Source organism: Colobus angolensis, unplaced genomic scaffold, assembly GCF_000951035.1.
Source record: "Colobus angolensis palliatus isolate OR3802 unplaced genomic scaffold, Cang.pa_1.0 Scaffold6, whole genome shotgun sequence".
Lineage (NCBI taxonomy): Eukaryota > Metazoa > Chordata > Mammalia > Primates > Cercopithecidae > Colobus > Colobus angolensis.
In genome coordinates, this window is record NW_012119598.1 from 4,635,950 (window position 1) to 4,654,037 (window position 18,088).

General features: G+C 42.8%; 1 pseudogene; it reads left to right on the top strand.

Moving 5' to 3' along the window:
* The first annotated feature begins 1,246 nt into the window (after nucleotides 1-1,246).
* LOC105526785 lies at nucleotides 1,247-2,108 on the top strand (annotated as a pseudogene).
* Nucleotides 2,109-18,088: the final 15,980 nt, after the last annotated feature.

The following is an 18,088-nucleotide window of genomic DNA, read 5'->3' on the forward strand; positions in this document are numbered from 1 at the left end:
CCCTGAGTTGTTAGGGGAACAAAAATGGTGTCACGAGGAGGCAGAAGGGATAAGATTAAGGCAGGAACCGATGGTTTAAATGTTCCCAGTCGTCAGGTCCTAGGTTCCAAATTGGAGTTTTCTTACCCTGAGGGCTTGGGTGACTCCAGCCCCTAAGCCTAGCGTGGAGTAGAGGTAGTCAGGAGCAACACCATTCCAATTCCGCCTTGTCGGCTGCTCATAAGGACAGCAATTGCCAATGCTACTCTTGTTTAAATTGAGACACGCCCTTATAAGCTCTTCATCTCTTTAGCCAGACTCTCTTATTTTTTCTTCAATACACATTCCCTAAATAAAAAACATAAAGTGATTAAAAAAAAACCTGAGGTTGAAGGTTGGAACTGAGCTTCTCTGAGAATGCTCTCTATATTTTTTATTTTAATTTTTTTTTTTTGAGACGGAGTCGCTATTGCTCAGGCTGGAGTGCAGTTGTGCGATCCTGGTGCAGTGGCACGATCCCGGTTCACTGCAACCTTCATCTCCCTGGTTCAAGCTATTCTACTTCCACCTCCTGGGTGCTGGGATTACAGGCGTGAGCCACTGCTTCTGTCCTGAGAATGCTCTTTCTTTTTTTTTTTTTTTTTTATGAGACAGAGTCTCGCTCTGTCGCCCAGGCTGGAGTGCAGTGGCGGGATCTCGGCTCACTGCAAGCTCCGCCTCCTGGGTTTAGGCCATTCTCCTGCCTCAGCCTTCCCAGTAGCTGGGACTACAGGCGCCCGCCGCATCGCCCGGCTAGGTTTTTTTGTATTTTTTAGTAGAGACGGGGTTTCACCGTGTTAGCCAGGATGGTCTCGATCTCCTGACCTCGTGATCCACCCGTCTCGGCCTCCCAAAGTGCTGGGATTACAGGCTTGAGCCACCGCGCCCGGCCAAGCATGCTCTTTCTATAGAGTGGCTTGGTGTAAAGAAGAGGACTCTGGCTTCAGAAAAAGGCAGACTTCAGTTTAGATCCTGGCTCTGCTCCCTGGTACTCGCCAGAAACTGATGAAGCCTGTAACTCCATGGTCATCACTTACCTCTCCGTGAAATAAAGATAAGGATAAACTACAATAATTATATATCATTCTATAGGCTTGCAAAACAAAAAAAGTTATAAATAATTAAATCCATATAATTTATAAACAAAATTATATAATAAACTTCTACATCCAGTCAGCCCTCTATAGCCGCAGGACCTCTGTATCCTGCATCCATTAGTTTAACCAACATGGCCCGCGAGGGGGCGCGAGTGGGCACCAGGGCCCAGTGAGAAGGGGCCGGGAGCCCGCGAGGCGCAAGCGCAGTGCAGAACCCCTCCATTTTGTCTTCACTGCAGCCACAGCCGCAGGTCGTGTGCGCCTGCCTGCAAATGTTTAAGGGAGACACTGAGCGTCGCCATCTCCGCTGTGGGGAGAAAGTCCAGCAAAGCCAAGGAGAAGAAACAGAAGTGGTTGGGGGAGCCAACAGCCATGGATGCTGTTTGTGCCAAAGGGGATGCTGTCCACAGGCTTGGAGACCCTCTGGAGGCTTTCCTGCTATTCAGGAAATCTGATTGAAACCGGACTGAATGTCACCATTGAGTATAGGCGAGGGTCTGGACTGCAGCCAGCCACCATGGAGTGGGCCTTGGACCTGACCAAAAGCGATGTATGAGCAGACCATGTATGAGCAGAGGGAGTGGGGCTGGAAGGACAGAGAGAGAGACCCAGCCTGGTACCTCGTCGCTTGGGAATGCAGTTACCTTCTGTTGCCTTTTCTGACTTCTGCTTTGATGTGGAGTGCAGGGAATGAAGTCCTGCATGGGAAGCGAGGTGTGGCGGAAAGGCCTGGGGGAATGTATTTCTACAGAGCCTGCAGCTCATGCCCGACAGCACACAGATGAAGGAGGTTATGTTAATGGTCTTCAGGCACAATCATGGCACCTACCAGTTCTTCAGAGAAGCCTGCAATTTGAAATTGATGACTCTTGTCCCAGCGTGCCTGGTTGCTGTGGGGAGGACTGCTCCTGTAAGATCCTGAGCTGGAGAACCAAGTTTGGGGACAGCCAGCATGCCCATGAAGGTAGGCACTGTGGTGGCTGCTGCCACTGACCTCCCAGAGCCACTTGCAAATCACAGTACTCTCTTCTAAGGTCTGTCGTCTCTCTTGGTGTCATCGTTTGCCAGGTGCCCTCAGAGCTGTGGCCTCCTCAGCCCTGCACCTGTCAGGCTGCACCCCGAGAACGCAGAACCCTGGGAGAAGTGGTATGAGCTGCTCCTCCTCCTCTCTCCTGGGAGACCAGAGTGCTAGGAGAGAATGAAGAGGAGTGGGAAGAGTGGGTGGAGGCCTGGCCGTGAAGCTCATCCTCACATAGTGAGGCTCCTGGGCCCTGGGGTGGAGGTTCTCCCACTTCTCTGCAGCTCCTGGATAACTGGCAAACTCCCCTCCCCTAAACATGAACACTTGGGAAAGTGGAATGTTTATGTTCACTTTTGTGAAAATCTTGGAGTCCTGGGTCTGTGGTTTGGTGCCCCAAAGAGGAACGCATTGGGTGTAAGATCTGGGCATAGAGAGAGGCTTCAGAGAGACTAAGGTTTTAGCAGGTGGAATGCGCTGCTGGAGACTGTGGGAAGATCTTTTGTGCCAAGATGCAGGGAAGTGAGGAAAGCTCTTTCCTGCTGTTTTTATGGATTCGTGGAGTGGACTCAGCTTGGGACCAGCAGCCTCTGGGCGGAAGGCTGGCTCTGTCATCATGCTATCAGTATGAGAGAGGCTGAAAGGACCAGGAATGAGGTGATATATGGGACCCGCCATGGGGATAACTGCTTCTCTAGGCTCTTGGATGTTGCTGCATTCTAAGCTTAACATCTTGGTTTTATGGCAGTGACTTGAGGTTTTTATTCATAGAAGAAAACCAGAGGATCTGCTTGTTTCTCCCTGCCAGTCCCCACCATTCATTCTCCTCTGCTTCTTGCCTGTACCCCAGATACCTCTGTTCTTAGTCTCCGGGGGAGAATAACATCAGGGGCCCCCCTCATCTTCTCCCAGAGCTATCAACACCAAGAAATTGGAGACGCCTTTTCCTCTCATCTCTTGGTGCTGATAGCTCTCTGAGGGTAAGAGCATCCCTTCCCACCACCACCCTCCCTCTTCAGAGAGCCCCCAGACAGCAGCAGTCCCCCTGCCCTCACTTTCCAGCCTTGCCCCTTACTGCCTCAGTGAGGCATTAGTGCCACTGCCATGACCCAGCCAGGCCATAGTTAAAGCTGCAGCAGGAATGCCTCTCAGTGGCCAAAACAGCTGCTTTTCTCTCTGAGGTCACCCTGTGGCTGCAGCAGGGGGAGAAGGCCAGATAGGATAAAGAAGTTGCAGCCTCCGAACTAATACTCATCATGATCTCTAGGCCTTGTTCCCCTTCCAGGGAAGAAAAAGCAATCCTTATCAAGGAAAAATCACCCAACACTTCCCGTTGGACATCCCTGAGTTCTGCTTTGGGGAGTATCGCAAAGGTTCTAGCCTTCATGAAATTGCTGTCCTGGAAATCTGTTGGTCTCTCTGACCTCAGCATCTGCTCACATCTCTCACACTGCTCAACTCAGGCAGTCTATTAGATCTCCCCAGAGTGGTCCTTGATTCTCACCTGGATTCCTACTTGTGCAGAGGCCTGCATACACAGGGCCTCCCTCACCCAGTCTGGTCCCTATATATAAAGAAAAAAAATATATATATATATTTTTTTCTTTAGCAACTTATCACTGGAATCAAAGGGAAAAAGTCATCTCTTTTTGTATTGGTTGTGTTTGTATGTCAAAAAAAGACACTTTGTTAAAAAAAATTCAACCAATGTGGATTGAAAGTATTATTTTTCTAAGTAGAAGGCCAGGCACAGTGGCTCACACCTATGATCTCAGCACTTTAAGAGGCCAAGGCAGGTGGATTGCTTGAGTCCAGGAGTTTGAGACCAGCCTGGGCAACATGACAAAACCCCTTCTCTACTAAAAATACAAAAATTAGCCAGGCGTGGTGGTGCACATCTGTAGTTCCAGCTCCTCAGGAGGCTGAGATGGAAGAACCACTTGAGCTGGGAGGTAGGCAGTGAGCTGAGATTGCACCACTGCATTCCAGCCTGGGTGACAGAGTGAGACTCCATTTCAAAAAAAAAAACAAAAACAAAGCAAAAAGGTTGATTGAGTCTCTACTGAACATGTATAGACTTTTTTTCTTGTCACTTTTTTTCTTATCTCCCAAACAATACAGTATAACAATTATTTACAAAGCATTTAGATTCTATTAGATCTTAAAACTAATCTAGGAGATGGTTTAAAGTACGTAGGAGGATTGCATGGGTTGTATGCAAAGATTTTATGCAAATATGATACCATTTTCTATAGGAACTTGAGCATTCTTGTATTTTAGTATCCACAGGGGTCCTAGAACAAATAACCCATGGATACTGAGGAATGACTGTAATATATAATTATATGTTTAATAATTGCTAAGAGGAATCATATTAGCTGTTACCATTTGGCTATTTATTAATAATTTTATAAATTACAAGATTAACTTTTTCCAAGCTTAGCAAATAAACCTGATTTACATTGATCTGCTTTTGGAGATAAAGAATGATCTTTGGCAAGGTTTTAGACGTGTGTGCCAGGGACCTTCATAATTGACGATAATAGTGACATTTTTGTGGGTTATTAACACCGTAGACCACTATGGTAGACTGCTCTAGACTTCATAGCTGCTGCTTATGACTTACTGATACTTTATCTTTTACATTTTAAACTATGAAATATTTCAGACACCTCTCAAAACACCAAAATAATAAACACTTATATGAAGGGTCTACAGAAGGTTCATGGAAAATGAGTATTATGAAAAAACTATGTGTGGATTTCAAAATTGTTTTGCACCAAAGAAAACTGAAACTAACTTGTAACATGTCTGAACAGGATCTAGTTTGAGGAACTAAAAAGAATAAGACATCAGTTTGAAAATAGCACCTATCAGAGCAATATGAATTCTGCTAAAATTGATGCAAGACCAAACATCAAATTTATGGTGAAGCTTGAGTGGAAGAATAGTGAAATCACTGATGATTTAAGACAACCATAATGAAGATAATTCCCCGTTTAGATAAGTCAGCAGTTTACAAACAGATAACTCATTTCAAGAGGGGATGAGAATGTTGAAGATGAAGGTCCCAGCAGCAGACCATCTATATCAAGTTTTGAAGGGGATTTAATGGCAGAAACAATAGCCAATGCCATAGACATCTCAGTTGGTTCAACTTACACAATTTTGACTGAAAAATTAAAGTTGAGCAAACTTTCCACTTGACGGATGCCAAAACCATTGCACCCAGATCAGTTGCAAACAAGAGAAGAGCTTTCAATAGAAATTTTTAATTAGTGGGATCAAGATCCTGAAGCATTCCTTCAAAGAATTAGAACAGGAAATGAAACATAGCTTTCATTTCAATCCTGAGGATAAGGCACAATCAAAGCAATGGCTACCAGGAGGAGGAAGTGCTCCAGCCAAAGTAAAAGCAGACCAGTCAAGAGCAAAGGCCATGGCAAAAGATTTTCTGGATGCTCAAGGAATTTTGCTTTTTTATTTTCTGGAGGGCAATAAAATGATAACATCTATTTATTATGAGAGTGTTTTGAGAAAGTTAGCCAAAGCTTTAGCAGAAAAATGCCCAGGAAAGCTTTACCAGAGAGTCCTTCTCCACCATGACAATGTGCCTGCTCATTCCTTTCATCACACAAGGGCAATTTTGTGAGAGTTTTACTAGGAAGTCAGTAGGTGTCCACCCTACAGTCCTTATTTGGGTCCTTCTGACTTCTTTTTTTTCCTAATCTTAAAGTTTTAAAAGGCACCTAGTTTTCTTCAGTTAATAAGGTAAGACTGCATTGACATGGTTAAATTCCCAGGACCCTCACTTCTTTAGGGAGGAACTAAATGGCTGACATCATCACTTACAAAAGTGTCTTGACCTTGATGGAGCTTATACTGAAAAGAAGTGGTTTTTTTTAAGTTTTTAATCTTTTAATTTCATTTTTTCCATGAACTTTCTGAAGTCGCCCCATATGCCCACCGCTGATGTTAAATGTTTATTTTTTGCCACATTTTTAGATCCTTTTAAGAAGCATTAAAATATTTCTAAACATTGTTTTGGCTCTTTTATATCCATAAACAATTACACCATTTGCTTGATTTGTTTAAAAAATTTAAATAGATGGTATAATGATATATAATCTAAATATACTTTGCAAATTATAATTTTTCACTCTATGCATTTGAGACTTAATCATGTTCACATACATATAACTTCCTCAGTCATTTTAATTGCCAAAGAGTATTTCTCATACAATTCAGTGTGGTTTATTTATCTATTCTTCCGTGAGTATGAATAGATAAATTATTTTTTCTTTTGGTTTATTTATGTATTCCTCCTAGTCATGGACATTTAGATCCTCTCTTCCTCCCTACTTTCTACCTCTTTTTCACCTTTCTTGTCTTTGCTTTTCTGTTGTGCACAGTAATGGTTATCCTCTTGGATGTCTCTTGGACTACGTGTGTAAGAGTTTCCCCTAGGACGTTTCTTTACACGTGGAATTGCTCAGTTACAGAGCATCTTAACTTCACTGTTCATCCTCACCTCACTGGCTACCGCGAAACTGCTTTCAGAGGGATTGTTTCCATTCACTCTCCCAGCAACCATATATGGAAATTTTCACTTCTCCACATTCTTGCTAATGCTTTATGTTATCTGACATTAATTTCTGCCCATCTGAGAGGTGTGCCATGTTATTTTATTGTCATTTGTCATTTTAATTTTCATTTCCTTGCGTTTTATTGAAGTGGAACATTAAAAAATGTAATTATTAGACACTGATTTTCTCTATGAATCTTGTTTATATCCTTTGCGCATTTACCACCTGGCTCATTGCCTTCTTCTTATCAACTAAAAGGATAACTGTATATTCTAAATATTAATCTTTTACCATATTTGTTGGCTGCCAATAACTTCATTAAATCTGTAGGCTGATTTTTTTCAGGCTGCTTATGATTCCTTTATTATATGTATTTATTATGGTAAAAACACGTAACATTAAATTTATCATCTTAACTATTTAAAAATTTTTAATATTTGTGGATACATAGTAGGTAGATATATTTCTGGGGTACATGAGATGTTTTGATACAGGCATGCAATGCATAATACTCACATCATGGAAAATGGGGTATCCATCACTTCAAGCATTTATCCTTTGTGTTACAAACCATCCAATTATACTCTTTTATTTATTTTTAAATGTACAGTTAAATTATTTTGACTATAATCGCACCACTGTGCAATCAAATACTAGGTATTATTCATTCTATCAAACTATTTTTTGGTACCTATTTAACCATTTTTAAGTTTACAGTTCAGTAGGGTTAAGTAGAGTCACACTGTTATGAAATGGATCTCTACAACTTTTTCTAGACATTTTAATTTTTGAGAAAGTCAAATTAATATGTATTTTTTCTTTATTGTTTTTGATCTTCATCCTTTAAGAAACCCTTCAATATCTGGTGGTCCCATAATTTTTTAACATATTTTTCTTTTTTTTTTTTTTTTACATCTAGCTCTTTAATCCATCTGAACTTCATTTTTGCATATGGTGTGAGATAGGGAACTAATTTTATCTTTTGCCATATGGGTAGTCATTTGTCTCAACATCATTTATTGAAGAGTTCATTGTTTTTCTCACTTGTTTGTAGGGTTACCACTTTCATACACCAGATGTAACATACATGTAGTCTACCTTATCATTGTGTTCCTGATGACTTCCAACTGCCATTATTTTAGCTCTTTACCTGGGGACTTTTACAGAACCACAGAGGCTAAAAGTGCTGGGATTTAGCATCCCATGGGAGCAGCTCATAACAAAAGCCAAAGAAGAGTTGGCTCATGAAATCACAGCTCCCGCCTCCTCAGGTAGGGTAATTCTGAGAAAAAATTTAGACCTTTTCCCCAGGTTTTCCCATGGGAAATAGTTCCATAGCCCATTGTTGTAGCTGGATCAGCTATTTCACCCTTTACAGGCTATTCCCTCCCCGTTTCACTTTCCTGCAACTCCCAAATAATCTCTATTCTGTTCCATTGTTCTATTTGTCTTCCTTTGAGGCACTCAACTTTTTTTTTTTTTTTTTAAATGTCCCCAGGCTGGAGTGTAGTGGTGTAGTCATAGCTCACTGCCACCTTAAACTCCCAGGCTCAAACAATTCTCCTGTCTCTGCCTCCCAAGTGGCTGAGACTACTGGCGCATGCTACCATGCCTGGCTAATTTTTAAATTTTTTGTAGAGATGGGGTCTCACTCTGTTGCCCAGGCTGCTCTCAAATTTCTGACCTTAAACAATCCTCCCACCTCAGTCTCTCAAAGTGCTGGGATTACATGCATGAGCCACCATGCCCGGTCTGAGGCATTCAGCTTTTTAAAGTCATTGAAGTCATTCAGCTTTTTAAAGTGTCACATAGCAGGTTGACATACGAACAGACCTCCAAAACCCTCCAGTGACCCTGAACTTGTCTTCTGCTGTGTACTGTCCCATCTTAGCCTTAGCATTCTGCCCTTGTTTTGATTCTCCTGGCTCCTGCCCCTATATTCATGTCGCCTGGTCCCTTACCCTCACACTCAGCACAGCATGTTTTTCCTCCTGTGACTTAAGACCTGCTCCACTTGAGATAATGTGGATTTTCCTTCATGCTGTGGTCTTTAGCTCCTTGCTTAACTGTCACACAAACAGGTCCATCATGAAAAAAATGAAACAAAACTGGAGAAGGAAAAGAGTGCAGATAATCAGTTGTTATTTACATGGTGCCCCTTAGGGTCCTTCTTGGGTTTTATTGCACCTTGAAGAAAAAGTTTAACTTCTACTGTGGCAAAGTGAGGAACTCTGCATTGATTTCACAATCTACTTAGCTGATTTCATGATTAGTTATTTTCATGTACTTTTCTACTTTTCTATCAGTTTGAAAGGTTATGTGTTCCCTTCACCTTCCACTCCTATACCTGACTGAAGCAATGTGACCTAGAACTTTCTGATCAGTCATTCTTCAGATCAGAGCATGGGGGAACAATGTGGGAGAAAAACATTCAGAGGTCGCTCAGGTAATTATCTCTTGTTCCTTTGGAGGGATTAAAAATTCATTTCAGAGCTCCCTGTATATTTCTTATAATCATGTCATGACTTGAATATAATTCTTATTACAGTTGTAAGTGTAATCATTGTCAACTAATACTTTTATTGTCTACTTAAAGTCTTGAGTTTTTTTAAAAAAAATATTGCTATGAGAATTATTACATGTAATGTCTGGATCCTACAGACCCTACCTCAACAATTATAGTTAAAAGTACTGAAGTCCCAAGCAAGCAAAACCAGGAAAATAGCCTTCACATAGATTTCTTATCTTAGTACTTTGTATTTCTGTCTGTCTGAGACAACTGCACATTACTGCAATAGGGGTGAAAAATACAAAAAAAGAAGTGACCATACAATTACAGAAGGTGGTATTAATATCAGGGAGGGGGACTGATACAGTGAAGGCCGGAAAAATTAAAGGTCAAGAAGAACCATCTAATACATCATTTGTTTAAGTTTTGAGCATATTGGAAAGAGCTTATCCTTTAAGAACTCTGATTCTGTCCAATTTTTGCTTTCAGTTGTTTCTGAGCCCTACCATGTGATCTTTCTCTGCCCTGAGTGTCGCTTAGGCTACAGAGAATATAGAGTAAGTTGTGACTCCAAACTGTGTGGTAAATCTGACAGAATCAGTCTTAAGCTTTTCTGTTAACTGTTTTTTTATAGGTGGCTATGTTGTTGTTTATCTGCAGTAAACATTATTCTTGACATAGACATACGGATTTTACTTATTTTATATATGTGTGCAGTTACCTTCAGTTTCATCCTCCCTCCCTCCCTCCCTCCCTTCCTTTCTCCCTCCCTCTTTTCTTCCATTCTGCTTATTTTTTTCTCTTTTGCACATTTTGCTGACAATCTGTTCATGTACTCTGCTTTCTCACAGTTGCTTTCAGACTTTTTTTTTTTTTGGAGATAGCATCTCTCTCTTTCTCTGTCACCCAGGCTCAAGCGCAGTGGTACTGTCTCAGCTCACTACAACCTCAACCTCCTAAGCTCAAGTGATCCTCCTACCTCAACCTCACAAGTAGCTGAGACTACAGGCACATGCCACCACACCTGGCTAATTTTTAAATTTTTTGTAGAGATGAGGTCTCACTATATTGCCTAGGCTGGTCTCGAACTCCTGGGCTCAAGGGGTCCTCCCACCTCTGCCTCACAATTGTGTGCCACTGTGCCTAGCCGTTTTAAGACTTGTAAAAAAATGATTTTCATTTACTTTTTCCTGGGAAGACTCTTGGGTACAATGTTAGGTGTTATTTAAATCTAAACAGCCACCTGGCCAGCGTTGTCCCTTCGAGTTTCCTCTGTGGGGAGCTCATGGATCCCCTGCTTGAACTGTTCTGTGGCAGGCACAGCAGCCAGTGCCTCAGGGTGCAGAGCCGGGGGCCCCGTGGCTTTCCTAGCTCCCTTTCCTGTTCCTAGCGTTTTAAATTAAACTTTTATTCCAAGGAAGGGCCCTGATTCCAACCACATGAAGTGACTATTTTGGAAAGCCCTGTGGACTCCAAAGCACTGTAATTAAAGAGCAAGGGATTCCTTTTCAGATAATTGAAAGGTGGTGGCAGAGACCCAGGAGTTAAATACTTTTTAGGTCATGTTTGCACGTAGATTTTCCTCTTTAAACCTGTGCTTCTTGCCTGTGAACACTATTTTTCTGGAAGTCCAACAGCAATTTTTGTAAGGGTTTGAAACAGTAGGTTTGCCGTCACCTGAGAAACTCTGCAGGCCATTGACGGACCCCATGGTGCCACAAGCAGTATCTGTGCAACTTTCTGAGCAAGTCTCACCTGCCTCCTGGGGTTCCACGTGGCCACCAGGGGCCATCACTGTTAAATGCAAAACTCATGACTTTCTTGCTATCTTCTCCCTGAGGATGAGGGAGTAACTTCTCTTCTTTGTGCTGGCACACTACCCTGTTCCTGCCTCTATAAATAGCACTGGCCACACTGAGTTAGAATTACCCACTTGTCTCTCATTTCCCCAGGCCATACGGTCATACTCAGAGTTACCCATGGCACCACTCTCCAGGGAGCTCCAGCTTCTCTAAGCCCTTTTTTATCTTCCATTTACTCTGGGTTCTGATTTTGCCTTGCCTCTGCAGTCTTAAAAATGTTCTTGCTGTACCGTTCTTGACCTTCTGCTTTCTTATCAGCCCAAAGTGACAGTCCTGTGGTCTCCAGTACCTCCCCAGTGCCTGGCACAGAGGAGGCCTGCAGTAAGTATGACTGGCCAAATGAGAGTTCTGCTCTTACCTTTATTATTATTTTCTTGCTCTTTTTTCCTCCAGTTATCACCAATGGGGTGATTTGGTGAGGGCCAGACTCTCCTTCCAAATTAATAAGTGCAACTCTTCTAAGAGTCAGGTGGCAAGAACTTTCGGCAGGAACAGTTCCTACACAATAGTCAATATATTATTTCATTTGTGCAGCCCCTGCTTATAGCTGATTCCTATGAGATGGAATTTCTCAGCAGTTGAATTGAAGGACATTTGGATAACACCACCTAAGGTCACTCCCAGAACTATCCCTCCATGCCAGTCTCATGGCTAGAGGGGAAGCCTTCATGAATGTGTCGGTCAAGCAGTTTCATGGCAACAACAAAAATCTTCAAAAGGTTCTTCCCCTAAACTATGTATTACTAAGTCCTCAAGTCTAGTAGATTCAACTTTGCTTCATCTGTAAAACACACAGATGCAGGAGATAGAAGGATACCAAACCACTGTTTGAACTTACTGAATCTCAGCAATGGATGAATTGGCCCTAGAAGGCATGCTAAGAAGCTGTAAGTTTATTGTAGCCAAATTTTGGTACAAACGTGTTTCAGTGTCACTGTGGCAATATCTGCTCAATGAAATGGGCCCAATAGTCCCATAGACAGTTGTTTTGGGATAAACATAGAAACTGACCCTTCTGCTGTTAAAACTTGAAACTTGTATCTGGTTTATAAGTTCCTTCCTCAGGAAAGGACCTTCAGGAAGTATCAAAGAACTGAAACTCACCAGATAACTGCACCAGACACCTCCTTGCCCCACCCTAGTTCCTGTTTTCTTACACATTGTTACATTTCCTCCCTGCTCTATAAACCCCTAGTTTTGGTCAGTTAAGGTGATAGATTTGAGACTGAGCTCCCATCTCCTCGGCTGCAGCACCTGATTAAAGCCTTCTTCCTTGGCAATACTTGGCATCTCAGTGATTGGCTTTCTGTGTAGTGAGAAGCAGGGCCTAGACCAAACCCCTGGAATTTTGGTAACATCAACAGTACAATAATAAATGGTAATAAATAAATAAAATAAATAAAAACGTTGTATATAGTAAACCACATGGCCATAGTTACTATTGGAATGGGAGTGCAGAAAAGGCAGTTGAAGGAGGAAGCAAAACAGGAGATCAAAGAGGCAGAGTCAATTATATTAAAATCCAGTTAATTTTAATATAATAAATACATAAAAAATATAAAAATCAAGACTTAGAATTTGAGTGTTACAGATTTAGAACCTATTTGAGGTCCACTCCAGTTGACTATTTTATGCATAGTAAATTGAATGTTGATTTCTAAACTGTAGCCTCCTGACTTGCTAAAGTGCTCAGACCTTACATGGTACATAGGGCTTAAAAAGTGAGGCTTAAGTGATTTGGTGTCCAGCGTCCCCGCTTGCTTGGTGGACCATTGGAAAGGCAAGTGTGTGGCTTTTTTCTAGGATACTTCCCCAAAATTAGTAACATCTCTTGTGGACCCTTGTTTGAGAGTAAATACTGGTGCTCTAAGTCATTGTTTCCCTTCAGGAGGACTCGTACAGATAAATAGGTCACTCCAATAGCTGAGTGATCCCACAAGCATCACCATCTTTGGTTATAAAACGATCTCCACAGTTAGATTTTGAGCTCCTAGAGGGGAGGTCTCCAATATTCTTTATTTTCTTTAATTTCTCAGCATCTTGCACATTGCATGTGTATGGCTAGGTGGAAGCTTCACGAGTATTTATTAAATGATTGATCAGAGGAAACAAGGAGAGTAAGTTCATGTAACTGGAGTGGCTTATTGAAAAGTTTGCCACCAATCCCTGTTCCTGTGTAGTAAACCTGTAACACATCTGTGGCATTGCATCTTAAATTGTGGCTCCTACTGAATGGTACGTACATCCCAGGTAGACTTGGAGGCTCGGCTCACATGGCCTCTGCACCCCCTCTCGTAGCTTCCTTTCTAATGTACCAAGGAGATTCTCTGAGAGTCTCCTTATATCTTTGAAGACTGCTAGCTCTAAGGCAGTTTTTTGTTTTTCCTCATGAAGGCAGTGAGGAATAGCCTTATTTTGAATAACTGTGACCCCTTGTGGGCATGTGTGGGGACTGCACCCCAACCTCTGTTCTAAGTAGTAGGCCGCATGCCTTGCTTGGGGCCACCTTGGCTCACTCTCCACTGACAAGTCTCAATATAGTCTCCTCTCCTCCTACCGCCCCACCCTGCCTCACCCACTGAAGACTGAGTGACCCGGAATAGGAGTATTCTGAATTGGAAGGCTTAATTCAGTGTGACAAGGCAACCCTATTAGTTCGCCTCTGCCTTGAGTTGGGATTTCAAATCTCTCCCTGTGTCTACAGGATTGAACTGGCATGAAGGCATGAAGTGCATTAGCTTCCCACTAGAGGTGGTGCAATTCTGCCTCAACTCTCTCTCCATCTCCCTTGGTGACTTCTTTACACCAGGAGGCAACCTGTCTTTATGGTTCTCCTTCAGCAAACACACACTTTTCTCCCCCAGAGACAGGTTTCCATGGAAACCAATCCAAAGGGGAACATTCTGGAGAGGTAGAGTTCGTGGTGTAAGGTGTGGTGAAAACCACAAGAGGGGTGTGTGGAGAAGGCAGTTATGTCAGGATTATGTTAGAAATGTGAACAAAAATGTACTGAGGCAGTACGAAAGCACATTAAAATTTAAAAATGTTTTTAAATGTTGCTATTCCATGGGAGTGACACATCCTAGAGAAATCAGAATGCCATAGAGTGCCCACTGTGTATGAGGCATGATGCAAAGTGGAGGGAAGGACCCAGGTGGCAGATGTGACCTCGCCTCAGGGAGTTTGCAGCCTCTTTGGAGAGGTGAGATGGGCACACTGGACAATAGTACATAAGCAAAGAATGAATGGGACCCACACAACTGGACAGGATGCAGCCATGACTCCTGCTTTAGGCCAATCATCTTACCTTTAGAAACCAATCTTTTTTTTATTTGACTGCTCTGTTATATTAAAACAGATAGGCTGGGTGTGGTGGCTCATATCTGTAGCCCAACATTTTAGGAGGCTGAGATGGGAGGATTGCTTGAGGCCAGAGTTCGAGAGCAGCCTGGGCAACATGGAAAACCCCATCTCTAAAAATTTGTTTTAAAAAAATTAGCTGTGCGTGGTGGAACGCACCTGTGGTTCTAGCTACTCAGGAGCCTGAGGTGGGAGTTCAAGACTGTATTGAGCTATGATTGCACCACTACCCTCCGGCCTGGGTAAAGCTCACAAAGTGAGACTTTATCTCTAAAACAGATGAATTAATAAATAAGCAGTTAGAAGAACATAATCTATACCATGGTGAATTTAAGGAAACTCAATCTGTAGTCCCGAGTCTCAACCCCAATCAAAGGAAGATTTTAGTAAGGCATGCTTTTATAGTTTTGGAGATGATCCAGAAGAGTTAGATGAGTGGGACAGAGAGGAGACAATGGTTTGCAACCTTGGCTAAGCATGCAAATCACCAAGGGAGTTTTAAATACTACTGCTGCCTCCCGGTCTTGGAGATTCTGATTAGCTTGGTTTGAGTCCAGAGAGCATGGACATTGGAATTCTTAAAATGTTCCCAAATGATTCTAGTGTGCATCCACGTTTTAGAACCATTGGAAGATCCCATTCCTAGCACCTTCCTCCTCCAGCTACTGCGAAACACACACACACACACACACACGCACTCACATACTCACACACACACACACACACACACACATACAGTTCCTACTCTTATAATTTTTATCTTTGCAGAAAATTGATTAAATATAAACAGAGTGGGACAGAGCTTTCAGTATACTCAAATTCAGTAAGCCCATAATTATGTTTAACATGCCAATAAGGGGGTGATATGGCCTGAAGGTGTACCACTGTAATGGATTGTGGGAAGACTTCAAATAAGTTTCCACAACTCTAATGTGCCTCTAACTGTGCTCTAATGTGCCTCTAATGTGATTGCAGTAATGTGTCTCTGACCTTGGACACATTTCCTTCAGCCAGCTACAGTTCTGACTTGGTGCCAGTGTTAGTGGCGTGACGTCTGTGCCAAGGGTCGTGAAAATAGAACCCGGTTTTCAGTGTCTGTTACAACACATCACATGTCCCTAAGCCCGCTTTCTCTGTCTCAGTGTCTCTGTCACTGTCTTCTCTGTGCATCATCTTTATGCCTCTGTTTCTCTTCTCAATTTCTGTGCAAAAGTCAAGCATTTGGCAGAACAAGAATAACTTCTATTTTCTGACAAGGGCTAACTTGTTCCCAAATAGAAGTAATGTGCTTATTTTGTGTTTTCTGGTGGTAAAAATAGGAAAAGTGCTGCCTGATAAAACATCACCATGACGTATAACATCCGTGTATTAGTCTGTTCTCATAGTGCTAATAAAGACATACCTGAGACTAGGTAATGTTTTTTTTTTTTTGAGACGGAGTCTTGCTCTGTCGCCCAGGCTGGAGTACAGTGTCTGGACCTTAGCTCACTGCAAGCTCCGCCTCCGAGGTTCACGCCATTCTCCTGCCTCAGCCTCCCGAGTAGCTGGGACTACAGGCACCCGCCACCTCGCCCAGCTAGTTTTTTGTATGTTTTAGTAGAGACGGGGTTTCACCATGTTAGCCAGGATGGTCTCGATCTCCTGACCTCGTGATCCGCCTGTCTCGGCCTCCCAAAGTGCTGGGATTACAGGCTTGAGTCACTGTGCCCGGCCGAGACTAGGTAATTAATGGAAAAAAAAGAGGTTTAATTGACTCACAGTTCAGCATGGCTGGGAAGGCCTCAGGAAATTTACAATCATGGTGGAAAGGAAAGCAAACACATCCTTCTTCACATGGTGGCAGGAAGGAGAAGAATGAGAGCCAAGCGAAGGAGGAAGCCCCTTATAAAACCATTAGATCACATGAGAACTTAACTCACTATTATGTAATAGCATGTGGGAAGCTGTCCCATGATTAAATTATCTCCCACTGAGTCCCTCCCATGACATGTGGGGATTATGGGAACTACAATTCAAGATAAGATTTGGGTGAGGACATAGCCAAACTATATCATAGTGCCCTTGGCCCCTCCCAAATCTCACATCCTTTCTACATTTCGAAACATAATCATGCCTTCCCGACAGTCCCCCAAAGTCTTGACTAATTCCAGCATTAACTCAAAAGTCCAAGTCCAAAGTCTCATCTGAGACAAGGAAAGTCCCTTCTGCCTATGAGTCTCTAAAATCAAAAGCAAGTTAGTTACTTTCTAGACACAATAGGGGTACAGACATTGGGTAGATACACCCATTCCAAGTGGGAGAAATTGGCTAAAACAAAAGGGGCTACAGGCCCCATGCAAGTCTGAAATCCAATAGGGCAGTCATTTAATCTTAAAGCTCCAAAATGATCTCCTTTGACTCTATGTCTCACATTCAGGTCATGCTGATGCAAGAGGTGGTCCCCCATGACCTTGGGATGCTCTGTCCCTGTAGCTTTGTAGGATACAGCCCCCTTGGTGACCGCTTTTATGGCTGGCATTGAGTGTCTGTGGCTTTTCCAGGCTCATGGTGCAAGTTGTCAGCAGATCTACCACTCTGGGGTCTGGAAGACTATGGCCCTCTTCTCATAGCTCTACTAGGCAGTGCCCCAGTGGGGACTCTGTTTGAGGACTTCAACCCCACATTTCCCTGACTCTGTTTGAGGACTTCAACCCCACATTTCCCTTCTGTACTGTCCTAGCAGAAGTGCTCCATGAGCGCTCCACCCCTGCAACACACCTCTGCCTGGACATCCAGGCATTTCCATACATCCTCTGAAATCTAGGCAAAGGTTCTCAAACCTCAGTTCTTGTCCTCTGTGGACCCATAGGACCAACACCATGTGGAAACTGTCAAGGCTCGGAGCTTGCACCCTTTGAAGCTGTGACCTGAACTGTACCACCTTGGCCCCTTTTAGTTATGGCTGGAGTGGCTGGGACATGGCACCAAGTGCCTAGACTGCATGCAGCAGGGGGCCCTGGATCTAGCCCATGAAACCATTTTTTCCTCCAAGGTGTCTGGGCCTGTGATGGGAGGGGCTGCCATAAAAGTCTCTGACATGCCTTAGAGACATTTTTCCCATTGGCAATTAACATTTGGCTTCTCATTACTTATGCAAATTTCTGCAGCAAGCTTGAATTTCTATCCAGAAAATGGGTTTTTCTTTTCTACTGCATAGTCAGGCTGTGAATTTTCCAAACTTTTATGCTCGGTCACCTCTTGAATGCTTTGTTGCTTAGAATTTCTTCTGCCAGATACCATAAATCATCTCTCTGAAGTTCAGTTTCACAGATCTCTAGAGCAGGGGCAAAATGTCATTAGTCTCTTTGCAAAAGTAACGAGTCGCTTTTACTCCAGTTCCCAACAAGTTTCTCATCTCTATCTGAGACCATGTCAACCTGGACTTTATTGTTCATATCACTATCAGCATTTTGATTAAAGCTGTTCAACAAGTCTCTAAGAAGTTCCAGACTTTCCCAAATCTTCCTGTTTTCTGAGCCCTGCAAGTCTCTAGGAAGTTCCAAACTTTCCCACATTTTCCTGTCTTCTTCTGAGTCCTCCAAACTGTTCCCATCTCTGCCTGTTACTGAGTTCCAAAGTCACTTCGACATTTTGGGATA